This window comes from Zootermopsis nevadensis, unplaced genomic scaffold (genome assembly GCF_977971745.1).
Source record: "Zootermopsis nevadensis isolate Lab colony 2312 unplaced genomic scaffold, Znev_1.0 Znev_ptg000002l, whole genome shotgun sequence".
Taxonomy (NCBI): Eukaryota; Metazoa; Arthropoda; class Insecta; order Blattodea; family Termopsidae; genus Zootermopsis; species Zootermopsis nevadensis.
In genome coordinates, this window is record NW_028259134.1 from 13,569,441 (window position 1) to 13,583,122 (window position 13,682).

General features: G+C 36.7%; 1 protein-coding gene across 10 annotated transcripts in view; it reads right to left on the minus strand.

Moving 5' to 3' along the window:
- The window catches only part of SK (small conductance calcium-activated potassium channel), a 349,222-nt gene that overhangs the window by 170,342 nt on the left and 165,198 nt on the right, over positions 1–13,682 (minus strand). The gene's annotated exons all lie outside the window — the stretch shown is intronic.

Sequence of the window (13,682 nt, forward strand, 5' to 3'; positions counted from 1 at the left end):
GAACCAATTATCAGAACAAGAACTAAAGAAAGCTACGATAAATCTTAGGCTAAGACCCTGCTCAAACAAATTTATATTTTACTGCAAATGATAAGTGTATTCACAGAGGCTACTCTTGCAATTGATTAGCCCATTATATCGTAACGTGTGGAACCACGTAGAACAATAAAGTTACATTAGCGACCAAATAAACAGTGCACTCTAATTGATTCCAGAACCCAGATGCAGTCAGCTGTCGATGTCGGTTGCTTTTGGACAGTAGACGTAAATGAAACTCAAAACAAATGTTTTTTGTAAGCTTGTTAGGCTTGTTTCCAAAAGAAAATAAAGCGCTACATGACCTGCATGTGTCTGATCGCTGCAGTGGATTTTATAACAGACCACTGTTATAAAATTCAATAGTTACGTGGCTACTGCTGTCTGTTCTATCGGATCCGATTTCGTATCCCGGTGCAAAAAATACCGGTTACCTAGACCAGAATTTTACGTCTCTAAACAAATTTTTGTCATTGTGCACAGTAAGAAACCATAACATCCCTCTTCTAATCATTTCCTATTTATCTCATCTCTTATACCCGCAATATTTCCGAGGAATTCTAGGCTATATAAAATATGCAGTTGTAGAACTTCGACAAAATGTGACAATCAATCTCTAGATGTGAATCCAGAATTATTTCGTGAGAAACTGAAGGTCAGATCAAAATCGTAAACGTTGCAATATGAACAGCGGACCCAAGGCGAGTGAAGAGAGCCCAGAACTCGCAGCGTAGCAAAGCTAGCAACGCTGTATTTTTGATTCACAGCCACGCGGTAAGTGGGGGGTAAAATTATTCCGTGGACTTGGAGCCCGCAATTTGGTGACGACTACAAATAAACTACTTTCAAAGTTTCTTTCCACTCATACATTCAGAGTCAAGACATGCTGAACTTAATTGATTTAACATGCACAGATACATTTATATCGAATTTTGTATTTGAATATTCAGCTAAACATATAGCAGTTGATTCTCTTCAATCATGAAGTGTCTCACATAATGACAACGCAAACAACAGCGACTTGAACAACGCAGTTCAGTTCAGTTCAGTTCAGTCGCAAATGGTTTGCCAAATCAATTGTGCTATGACGAGTAGTCACAGAAGAGGTTATGTCCCAGTAAACTAGATACACAATGTTAGAACGCCCTGGCCGGAGGTTAAGACAAATATGATTTGTAAAAACATGAATAACGTAAATACACACGAGTTCCAAGCTATATTTCCAGGTGTTCTATTGTGCGAGTGTAAAACCTGGCCACTAACCATATTGAATGTTTTCAAATACCTTAAATGTGAGTCCTTTAACGTGAAAAACCAGGTTTTACACTCACACAAATCAGCTGGTAAAGGAAATTTTTGTATAATTTAATCTTAGCGTTTTTAGGTAGCAGACGGGAAGACATGAGATTCTGAATTGCATGGTGGTAAGTATTCGCCGAATTTAGTCTGCTCTTAATTTCCTCAAGAATATAATCTTAAGTTGTTATTGACGTTACCAATCATTTGACGTTTGCTGTATTTTCAAAGAAAGGCCTATAATTTAAATGAGTATACAATATTTTAAACATCCGTCGCTTAACAAAGTTGTTTATCTCTGAAAGAAATATCAAACGTATCACCAGACGATCACTATAACATCCAGCAAGGTAGAGCCATTATATTCTATAGGTGCTGCCTGAAACTATAATATACTTTTAGAGTCCCGAAGCACGGAAAAAGGAACAAAGCACAAAGCGGAAATAAAGAACTTGGTTTCACAGGGATTCACTTCCACAACTCATTAATAAATGGAAATTCAAAAGTATATTGTTCGAAAGTGCATTCGATTGATATAAAGGGTCTCTAAAAATATTTTCTGATATTGATAGTTTCCATTAGCTCAAGACTAGCATAGACAGAAACTTTACAGAACGCTTTAAAATTCTAGTAGCCATATTTTATTACTGAACACCAAACCATAGGGAACTTAACTTCAATGAGTAATGGAAGCAACTTCTGTTGTCTGAGAAAATTCAGGTCTCAGGGGGAATTCAAGCGAAAAATAAGCCAAATAGATTAAGAGGGCTAAGCTACACAACATAAAGTACGTAACTAACTCAGTCCACACAACAGAATCCGCAGTCACAAGCCTACAATAGCGCAGTTGGTCAAGAAATTCTTCGCATTTTATGGAACCAGAGATTCATTACCGCGCCCGCTACAGCCCGCCAGTGGAATCTGACCTGAGCTATTTGAATCTGGTTCACATTCTCATACCAAAATCTTCAAGCTCTATTTGTAGGCTTTTTAGTACTTTGCGGGTCGCCTATTAAAATAGCTCCGTTGTTTGTAACTCGTGATCGGCTAGATTAAATTTCACGAAATTTTGTACTGCACAATTCTACAGATATTGTCAAACCATTTTAATTTTGTAGATGTTGGTCTTCTGGATTGTAACGCTGTGTGAAATTATAGGTAGATGTCAATGTTTCGGAAAAATATACCGTTTCCATCTTCAGGTCTCGTGTATTACGTTCATCTTTACATCACGTTTGACTCAAAATAAACGTTTCATCTGATGTACCTTTTCAGAATAACCTAGAAAAGTCACAGTTCTAGTCATTAATATTTTCAGAGCCCCCGCCCAGCGGTTGTATTTTAAAAAAATAAATAGGATCATGCAGACCTGTATGTCGCTGACCGAATGTGTTCAAATGGTCAGCGTAAGCCTATTTTTCCATTATGGTATATATGACGTTCGAATGGCGTGACGTCATTTGTATTTTATCGATAGTAGGTACTCCTCGGGGAACCGTCCCACCGTAGCCTGTTCAAATATTATAAACAGGCGTATACAGAAAATATTAGGGATCTGGGATAGCACAATAGGTAACGTAGCTGTTGGCTAAGGCCTGGAAGATGGACGTTGTACTTCAGGCAGTCGTGTGTCCTGATGGGAGGACATGTGGGCACTAAAGTCATAAGATCATAAGAAAGGTCTGCTAGGGCAGAAACCGAAAAACTTGCCAAATTACATTTATGAAAACTTATAAAAGTTATTTGCTAATACACCGACAGAAAAATTTCATTCAATGCGTCCCACATCGAAGATGTTCAGAAAAGAAATATTTGCTTTCAAGATGATATATGAGTTTCTATTTTGTAGGAGGCAAACCCAAATATGGCGTTAAGCGGAATTCTATGCAGATAGGAAATGCAAGATGTGGTTTTATTACAGATTATTTTCAGAATTGAGATTGAATAATCAAAGCTTCCTTCAGTGTATAATAAACATCCATCCTGACATTTTGTTCCTATACTTCCAATAAGGAGATAATGCCTAATGCGTAAAAAGTCGGAATAAGAATAATTGGCCTGCATTTTGCAGACCACAGTTGATTCAAATGCCCAACATTGTTGAAAAGAAAAATCATTCTTGAACAAAGAGGCTCGTAGTGAATGATTTGGATCAAACTGGTTAGGATTAGCATCCATTGTCAAGGTTTTGTGCCATAGAGGACGAGTTATAATAAATACAGCCAGTCAGACAGAAAACACAAATGACTGTTTTATCTCACAGTCGAATTTATTTTCAAAAATAAAAACAGCCAGTCTTTATAGCATCAATTTCTACCTATTGCACATTTATCCTTCCTTCTGAATAACAGATATCGGCTTATATATTTGGTTGGTAATTCATTTTACTATACACACCTTAGAGGGAGATACATTATTTTGTACTGAGTAAAATTTTAGTCGGAAATCCTGAAGGCAACAGACCACTTAAAACACGAAGGCGTAGATTAAAGGCTAATATTACAACGGTTATGAAGAAAACATTTGTTAAAATGTGATCTAGATTCAACTGGCGCAGAAAGGGGTCTACTTGTGGTTCTAAAAGACGCCTGGAAATTTCTTGGCTGACTGAGCGACAATTAGATTCTGACAAACGACTCCACTCCACTAAGTCAGAAATTGAGCGAGATCGGAAGAAAAAGTAGTGGCTTTTTTCATTTTATTTCAAATTATTTTACAGGAGGAACTTCAGGAACAGACGAAAATTATCAGCAAGAATAACCGGTTTTGTGATCGAGCGTTTTACAGAGTACATCTTGAATGCAGCAGTCAGCACTGCTACTAGCCAGCCTTTAATACGTAATTGCCCCAGCTGATTGCGGATAGGCTACGTAATTTAACAGCGAAGGCACTAGAGCTATGCCCTTATTTAAAACAAAGCCGCTTTTCATAACGATGTAGCTGAATATTATATACGTTCTTATATTCTATTACGCTGTTCTTCGAAATCCTTATCCCTGATTACATAGAAGTTAATAGGAAACTTAGTGTATAAGGCACAGCGATACTTGTTACCACATTTGAAGCTTTCTACGGGTACAAAAACTTTGGAGGGTTGAGTGTACACTTTAAATTGCCATTATGTACTTCTTACTATAGAAAGTTCAAGAGATAATTATCACCGGCGTCGTGTTCATTCAACAGTTTTAAATAAGTTAATCTAACAAGTTTATATTCATTACTGCGGTAAAATATTATGAAGTACTTCATGTATTTGGAGTCTGCAAGGGTATAGGACAAGCGTACTTACATGTCTGGCTTCCGTAAAATTTGTTTAGCTAAGAAGTTTATTTATGTAATATTTTCTTCAATATAAATATACGATTATGGAGAAAAGGAATAAAAATGAGTGAATTTAAATCCTTCCCGCTCCACTCGAATTCACAGAGTCCTGAAAAAACATTTCAGTCAAGAATCCTCTTCTGTTTACCTGTCTACCAATGTAGATGAACCTAATTTTGATCCTTCTTTTTTAATTTTCTGTAGGTAACGTTTCAGGTTTAAAAGTACGCAAGGCTAAAAATAATTTGCGGTCTTTAATAGCGATCGACGCAACGTTAAGCGGACAGAGCCTTTGCAGAAAAATTGCAACTAATACATTATGATGATAATGACTGGCGAGAAAATCAAATTATTAAGTTTATAAGACTGGTAATACTTACAAAATAATCCTTACGCTTACAACAAATGAGAACTCTTGATGCCATACATTTTTTCTAATCTTGATTAACTCTGCACAATACCTACATCTAATAGTAACCGATTCCATGCTAGAGACGAAATTTATAACTCTGAAATACAAGTTTCCGAACTATAGAAATCATGTATGATATGAGGTTTTCACAGCGGTGAGTATGAAGATTTCTGTCTTCTCTGAAACGTTGGTAAATTTCTACTAGACTACACAGAGCAACAACCCAGAAGACAGAAATCTCTATAGAAATCATCTTCAACGGGACCAGAATTCAGGATGGTTATTCGGCGCTGAGGCCCTTGTTCCTGTAATCTCTCCGAATCAGGAAGCTTTTCTTTTCAGAAACAGATTTACTGTGGACTTGAACCCAGTAAAATCTTTTGGACTTTTGGCCTTTCTAAAATCTGTTTATAGTCTCAAGCAAAAGGCTTGCCATTTTTAACGCGAATCGGTTTATCGGTTCTCCAGCAATAACAGATCACACATAAGCACATAAAAGACCTCTATTTAAATGTTATGTGCTAGGTAATGGAATAATAGGTCATATCCTCCATTAAAGCACTGTGGTTACGAGATTTGTGGAATACAAATGTTACAAACATAAGTCACGTGCACATAAGAACTAATTAAAACAAGTTAATTAAGAAGCGGAAGTAATTCAACTCACTTATATTCTTACAAGAGGGACTTACAAACAAACAATCTGCAGCTACTGACGTAGATCCACTAATTGCTAATTAGAAGTACAGTCTGCAAGCAACTCTTGGCATAATATTGGCACAAGTTTTAATAGCCTTTGTGATATGCCTAGGACCTACATTACTTCTGGTAAAATATTGGAACAAGTTGGGTTTGCAAACGGGAGATAACTTCCAGGAAGATTAAGCTACAATCCGAACATGCAACGTTATTAATCCAACTAACACGATGAAATGTACGTGATATCACTCACAGAATGTCACGAGAAATGTCAAATGATACTGAGCCCGTTAGTGGATTCAGAAGTAATTACATTTTATAAATGAAATGTGGAAATTGTTAGGTTCTCACGCTGCGAATATAAAGACAGCTATAAACTGCATAGTGCCGCAAGCCAGAAGACATCTATCTTCTGAAATATGAACGAAATCGATTTTGATCTTGTGGATTGTTTAATTCTACGGGGATACCAAATTTTATGAGAAACTTACTGCCTCCAGCAACTCATAAAACCAACATTAACTTCTACGTGTGTGCTGGATATATGTATATGCTAAATACAATGCTGCTAGTGTTATCATTACTCAGAAGTTCTTACATTTTTACTCTTAAATTAATTGTAGACATCTGGAATTGCAGAGAATTTATAGTCTCGAATGAAACAAAGAAATGACAAAGAATGTCGAGTAATAATATGTTTTTATTCACCTCATGGTTCAATCCTAAGTAAAAAGTGTACCTCGTTATCATCGGGCACTACCTAGCCTGCAGGACTAAAACCAGTTACGTTCATAAAAGATTGTAATTTATGACATTCCAGAGCTTAGACATTTCTAATACCGAGCATATGCACAAACCACATATGTTGATATTGTACAAAGGTGGAATCCCGCATTCCGCGTGTACGTCTCCAATTAACAATATCCAACGCCGCACCGCTACATCAAAACGTCGGGCTAACGTTCTGACTCATAACGTTGCTTTGAGGAAACCTTTGCCTACACTGAGTCCTAAGAACCTTAAATCCTTCATACAGGAGAATAATGAACACACACAGACGAATACATACTCATTAACTATGAATTATCGGCTTTGAATTAATTCCCTTTATAATTTTAGCGTTGTATTCGGAGGGCATGCAGATGGGCGACCGGAAGAACGAATGTGTAGACAGAAAGGAAAGAGATTCAAAGACATTAACAATTCGCTTTGCTCTATTTCAACAACAGAAAACTAAATTGGCAGTTGCAACTGTGAAACCCACGCAAGTAATTGAACATTGCACCAAACGTCGAGAATCACAAACTAAGAACAACAAAAAATTAAAACTTGAAATTAAAAAGGCGCAAATTGTTTATTCTTTCTTTGAATAAACTAAATGCGAGACTGGTTTGACGCACGATAAAGAAAGAACGACTGGCCGAAACAGAAATCTACTGAACGATATAAAAGCTATACAAATACTGACCATACTAATCGATAACAGCACAATTGGAGGAAAAACAGTTCCTATTTTAATTAAAACATATGGTTTCGTTTATTTTAAACACCTTTATTTAAATGCTTGTCACTTCGCCATTACCATAAAAGTCACAAAAATAAAACTTTTATGCGATATTTGTAATTCCCCGTTACATGAAACTTCACAAAGTTACAAATATTAATTTGTTCTTATCATAATTACAAATTTGGCGTGGTTTATGTAGTGCTACAAATACAAATGAGTAATTACATACTTCGAAGTCTTAAGTTTTTTATAAAACTCAGTAACAAAACAAGAGAAGTTGCTGTACCAGTTTAAAACGTTCTTGCAGCAAAAACATTGATTTATAGTATAAATGTAAAATTTCTTACATATCTTGAGCACAGGGACAGAATCATTTTGAGGTACTCGTATTTTGTTAAACTTGTTAAAACAGCGTGCTCGCCCCCTTTTCCAATGCGGTGCTAGCTCTTACAGTATCCTTCCATCAGACGAGACTTGTTAGCGGAGAAACGACTAACGCTATTACAAAATGCAGAATGAAAAGGAATGCACTTGACTTTTTCACAGCGAATCATTTCTGTTTCGGTTAAATGACGTGCATACAGTAAACACTACAGACATGTATAAAAACATAACCAGAGGGCATAGTGAACGACTCAGTAGGAGCTAACAGATTCTGGGGGAGATTCTGTACCGTCAATTCCATTTCAAATACAAATTATATAAACTCAAAGCCAATAATTGCACAATGCAGTGACTAATTTCCCTGAACATGGAGGCAATAAACACCTCTGAAAAGTCTGCCAGTTTCTACAAGACATGTCCCAACATCCCAAAAGACAGTTACCTTCTTCCTGAACGCTTTGTATTCAGAAACTTGTTATTAATTCTTTCCTTCACAGAAAGACTACGCATTTAAAAGTGAAAGGTTCGTGTCTAACACATTATCGTTTACAAGTTTCGTTTCCTCTGTGAGAATGGCGAACACAGAACTCGGTAATTCACGTGTAGTGTAGATACGTTCAGCCCCCAGGGCTGAAACTGGAATGCACTTCAAATGTAGTGAGAGATTCTAGGAAATATCATCGCATAACAAACCAACTCCGTAGAGCAGATTTTGCCTTCATATGCTCAGCTACTCAAGAAATTACTCGCCTTTTGTAGAACTGTTAGATTCATTGTCTCTTTTTATTCGTCCCGGGTCAATTGTAAGATCTTCTTCTCTTCTTCTCTGTTACACCGTCTCTTTTACAGGAGGTTGGCGATATTATGAACAGGATCCATCCTTTTCTAGGACTGGGACCTGTTCATATATGTTTTTAGGCAGGTGATACAGAAATAGTTTGCCATTGCCTTCTTCTGTGTGTATAGAGTAAATGTTGGGATTCCACGGAAAAACCGGGGAAGCCCCCGGAGGAAAATTCCGTGTTGCCTAGATCACGGCCTTGCCCAACACAAGTTATAAATTCGGGCATCGCCGGGAATCGAACACGAGACCCCAGGACTACAAGGCCAGCGTAATTGTAAGATACAGACAACTTATTAATTTAAACCTAGAAAGTGCTAAAAATTGTCCCTCTGTCTACATCCCTTTTTCCTCCTTTCTTAATCAATCTCATCTTAATTACTTTTTTACTCTGTCAATGTTTATTCTCTTCACGTTTCTAGATAACTTTAATCACTTTAAAAGGAAATTCAGGTTTACAAAGCCATCATACGGCGTCAGTCTACACTTATTGCCTTTAATAACATTTGATCCAGTGGATGGTATATCAAGAAACTTGGTAAAAACATGTCACCAGATGTCACCCCATCTCTGTCCGTCTTTATTTCATAACATGAAAAATGCTAGCACAGCGGCAGTGTAAATTGCTAAAATGTAAGCGGCATTATAATATTTATTAAATTTCCGGCAGACTGTTGCTCTAGTCCAAAGCGTTGTGTTAGGCTTCGAGAAATGCTAATCTGCGACGGACTGTTAACCACCAGCCAAACCCTGAATCCCCAGGATCGTACCTTCTTCGCTACAAGCTACTGCTTATTCATTATACCAGATGCCCCAAAAACAGATGTTTTCACATGTGCAGTGAATAAAATAAATACATTTTAATTTCCTTAACCTTTACACAGAACATCACTACTGGCATTTAGTGAATTACCGAATCTAATGCACGTGTTTTAAATGACCAAGTCAGCTTCATGGCACAGCTGACTGCCCAGCGGGCACAAAGGTTGCTGCTGTGTGTGCATTTTTCTTTTTTCCATCTGTATTTGAGTCTTTAGCCGGTTTAGTAATGAAATAAACGTAGGAATTACGGACGAACGGGGCGAGATAGTGCAGGGTAAAACATTAATACATACTAAAGTTTATATATGGATTTAATTAAATATCTAAGTGGCAAATCAAAGAATAAATGACTAGACCCAGTTCACATCCTCACACTACTATATAGTTACTGTTTTAAAACCAAAATTCATATCGTTTGAGATTTCATGTTCTCAAGGCGCCAAGAATGAAGATGTCTCTTCTGTGTCTTAGCCTGTAGCCTGTAGTCTGGTAAAAGTATACCAACGTTTCACGTGTGGTTGCTGCTTCCACCAGCAGGGTCCGTTCCAGAAGACAGTCATACTCATTTTAAGATTGCCCTCTCGTCTACGTATAGGTCCTCCAAGTGGTCTCTTCCTTTGAGATTTTACGGCTAAAATTCCGTATGCATTTTGCACTTCTCGTGCATGGCATTTTTTCCGTCCATCTTGTTAGCAGTTGATACCATCATCCCTGATATTTGTATTCTATGACAAAAGATGTAATTGGGAAAGCGCTGGAAGAATCAATCATTTACATTCAGTTATATCCAGCGAAGTTTAACTCCTTTCTGTTTTGACAGAGACGTAGATTTTAAACACCTTGTCGGATTCGTTCATGGTCCCTAGGTAAACACATCTGAATGATATATAGCAAGAACACTGGTAATGAGCTTGCGAGTTGCCAAAAATGTTTCCAAATAATAACAATGAATTATTTATTCGTTTAACGTGGCTGGTCAAGGTGAGAGAGGTCGTAAAAATGCGTCAGTCATCAGCTGAGACCACAGCGGTTAGAGTCCCATTCAGTGTATGGGCGTTATGTGTATGTTAGCGTGTTTCTATTATTCTTGTATCAATAAAGCGTCCAGCTCTGCAGTTTCACGCAGCTCACGATGGTAAGGAAAATAACGTTTTGTAGGAACCAAGGCCACTTCTGCTGTAGAGGTTTCGGAACCGCTTTATTGATAATCGGTAGGAATTATTACAAGGGTGAATTATGATGAAAGGTAGGCAGCAAATACTAAAAAAAATAGATACAGCTAGTCCCGATTCTGTAAATCTAGGGATTCTTTCACTCTCTAATTAAATATCAACTTTCCGGAGCTAGTTACTGCTACGAGCAACTTTGTGGCAGAGAAAGCAAGGTAGGATATATCGACCTCCTAATATAGGTTAAATAATCAATCATTCTACAAAGCCCACAGCCAAAACGTTGAGTTATAAATGAAGCTAAGTTAAAAGTGTCTTAACTTACATTATTGATCTGAATGTGCTTTTAAAAGCGAACGATAAATGCTTTAGTTTTTGGCCTTCTGATGGAAGGGTTATTATTTCTTTATCCAATACTCGCAAAGTACTGACGATAACATAACCATGAGAGACGGAGACAAAGTTCAGGAGCCAGTGTAAAATAAGCTCGACCTAGTTAGTACAGATTTCAACGTCATTAATCTTAATAAACGTGAAATGAAAGGAAATGGCTTAACCTTACTGCCAGTTTTAACTCTTTGAAACCGAAGAGAAATAGAGTTTGGAATGACAGAAGAAGATAAAGGGGAAAGGGAAAATTACGGCGGATATGTGAGAAAAATTCAGTCCGTATGACCAAGAAAATAAAAACGCTTCTGTATATAAATTAGTTAATATTGTTAAAGGAAATAATTGCTGTTTACTCTCACATTTATACTAAGTCTAGAAGTACACTCTGTGGAAATATTGTAGAGCTGCTGAATACAAAATTACGTGGTGCATATAGTTACCACTTGTATTTAAAAGTTCAAAGGTGCATCACGTTTACATACGGTCAGACGGTCTGAAAGATGAAACGTGTGTCTGGCGTCTGTGTGACTGGTTTATGACGTAGTCGCGGAGATTCCCATGTGAATATGCGAAATGTATGTGGATTCCCTACGCGAGGATTCACCAAACAGTAACTTTTGGTACCAAATACACATGTGGGTCTTCGTGTAAAATTCCATTATCATCATCCAGTTCTAACTAAAAATAGACTGCATCGACAAATTTTAGCAGTATTTGCCAATGTAAAATTTCATGAAGAGATGTTTAGTGTTGAGTCATTCAATGCAGACTGACAGACAGACAGATATTGTAAAAATACAAAGTTAATTTTTTCAAGTTTTAGTTCAGTCAATGGACATATATAAAAGTGGCAATAACAGAAAGTGGTAGCTATTTTTATCAGAAGCCTACAAAATTTATCCTAGATTATAACTTATACAAGGTAGAAGCATAAATTATTTGTATATAATTTAAAATTTACAGGTTTCGTCATGGTTAAGTACATACAGAAGCCACGTTTCTCGGAAACAACACACCATCACAACCCAGTAGAACTCAATCGATATCTTAATGGCCGTGAGAATCTCAAATCACCAATTTGTATTCCACTTTCATACATAATTATTTATATACGAATGAGAGCCGACTGTTTCAGAAATACCTTGATTAATTACGATTTAACACGTGAAAATTATTGTGTCAAAGCGATGTCCCAGGAGCGCCATAATCGAAATTATGTCAGCTGAGTTAGGTGGATGAGGACAGTCTTACAGCCTGACAGAGCGTAGATGTTTCTCTATAGGACAAGTCTCGCCTATCATAATTTAAATCAGTATAAGCAGCTCATTTATTTATGCTGAAAGACAGCATGTCGAGTAAATCATAATCGTGAAGTGTCTTGTCTATTTGGCAGTGAAACTGTATTGGATCAGTCTATTACTATCAACTGACACAGATAACATTATTTTCTTCCCTTATAAAGTCACTTTCTTTTCTATTTATTTGATTGTCTTCTATTTCGTACTCTTCACAATTATGACTAATTTCGCCCTCTTCTCTCTACCTTTCATTCTTATCTCTTTTATCCCTTCCTTGTTACCTATGGAATAGGTCTATGTTCTTCAACCATTTATTTTCGTTTCTTTCTTGATTTTCCTGTCGCCACCAATATCTCACATATCCTTCTTTATCTTATCGTTACGTCTGATTAAAATAAAAAATAAAATTGTGCATGGTTACAAGTGAAACGAAATGTTCTGTTTGTTGGTTTGTATCGGATAAAAAACGGGTGTGGGGGTGTGGACGTGGTTCCCGTGGCTCGGAACAGAAATCAGAAGAGGCCTCTTGTGACCATGACAGCAATATTAAGGTTTCATAGAAGAATAGGAGTTTATTGGCTGAATCAAAGACTGCTATATTGTGAGGGATGATTCTACTCCATGGAGTCAATTCACTTGATCAAAGTAAACTGGACGAGTTCTTCCCTGTGAAAAGGATTTGCAAGATCAGCGTGTAAAGACAATGATAATCGGTTCTTTTTTATCTTAGTCATGTTATTAATTGTTCCGGCGCGCTACTAATCTCTCCAGACGCTTGAACATGTAACTCCTCTCTTAGCAGAACACAGACCTTCTGCGAGAGTAGGAGGAAGTAATACGTGATTTATATGCTGATTAGTCTTCTTAAATATCATTCAAAAGTATTATATAAAACGCTGTAACATCTCCATTTTTTAAGATCTAACAAAGGAGATAAAAGTGAAGATAGTTCTGTAATGAGGTAGGTCATAGTTTCCTTTTCATGTTATAATGCCACGCAGATGAAGTCCAGTACAACGAGATGAATGGACCAACTATTACACAAAAAAGATAAAATTATTAATCTAAAATTTCAAAGCAAAAGAGCATTTGGGAGATGTAAACATAGATGGGAGGATTTTAAATTGATCCTTGTAAAATATGAGCGAATGTACTTCATTAAACCAGCAAAGATTTTTTTAGTACAAGATTTTGCATAATTAACTTAATTAATTAATAAGTTACTGCGTTAATTAGCTGGTTAGCCAGTTACTTTGGTCCTTTTGTTGTCTTGTACCGTCACTGTCGGCATAGTTAAGATTTGCTTGAGGATATACTCACAAACTTCAAAGAAGTATGTGAGATGCAAGACAATTTACAACCATATTCTACTGAAAACTCACATGCCGACTAATTTTTCAAATTAACAAACATTATTTATATTAACAGAAAGGAAATAAACATGTTCCGAATACAACAGACACGATCAGACAAAACGCACACTTAACTAGCTGTAGACATTCCTTTA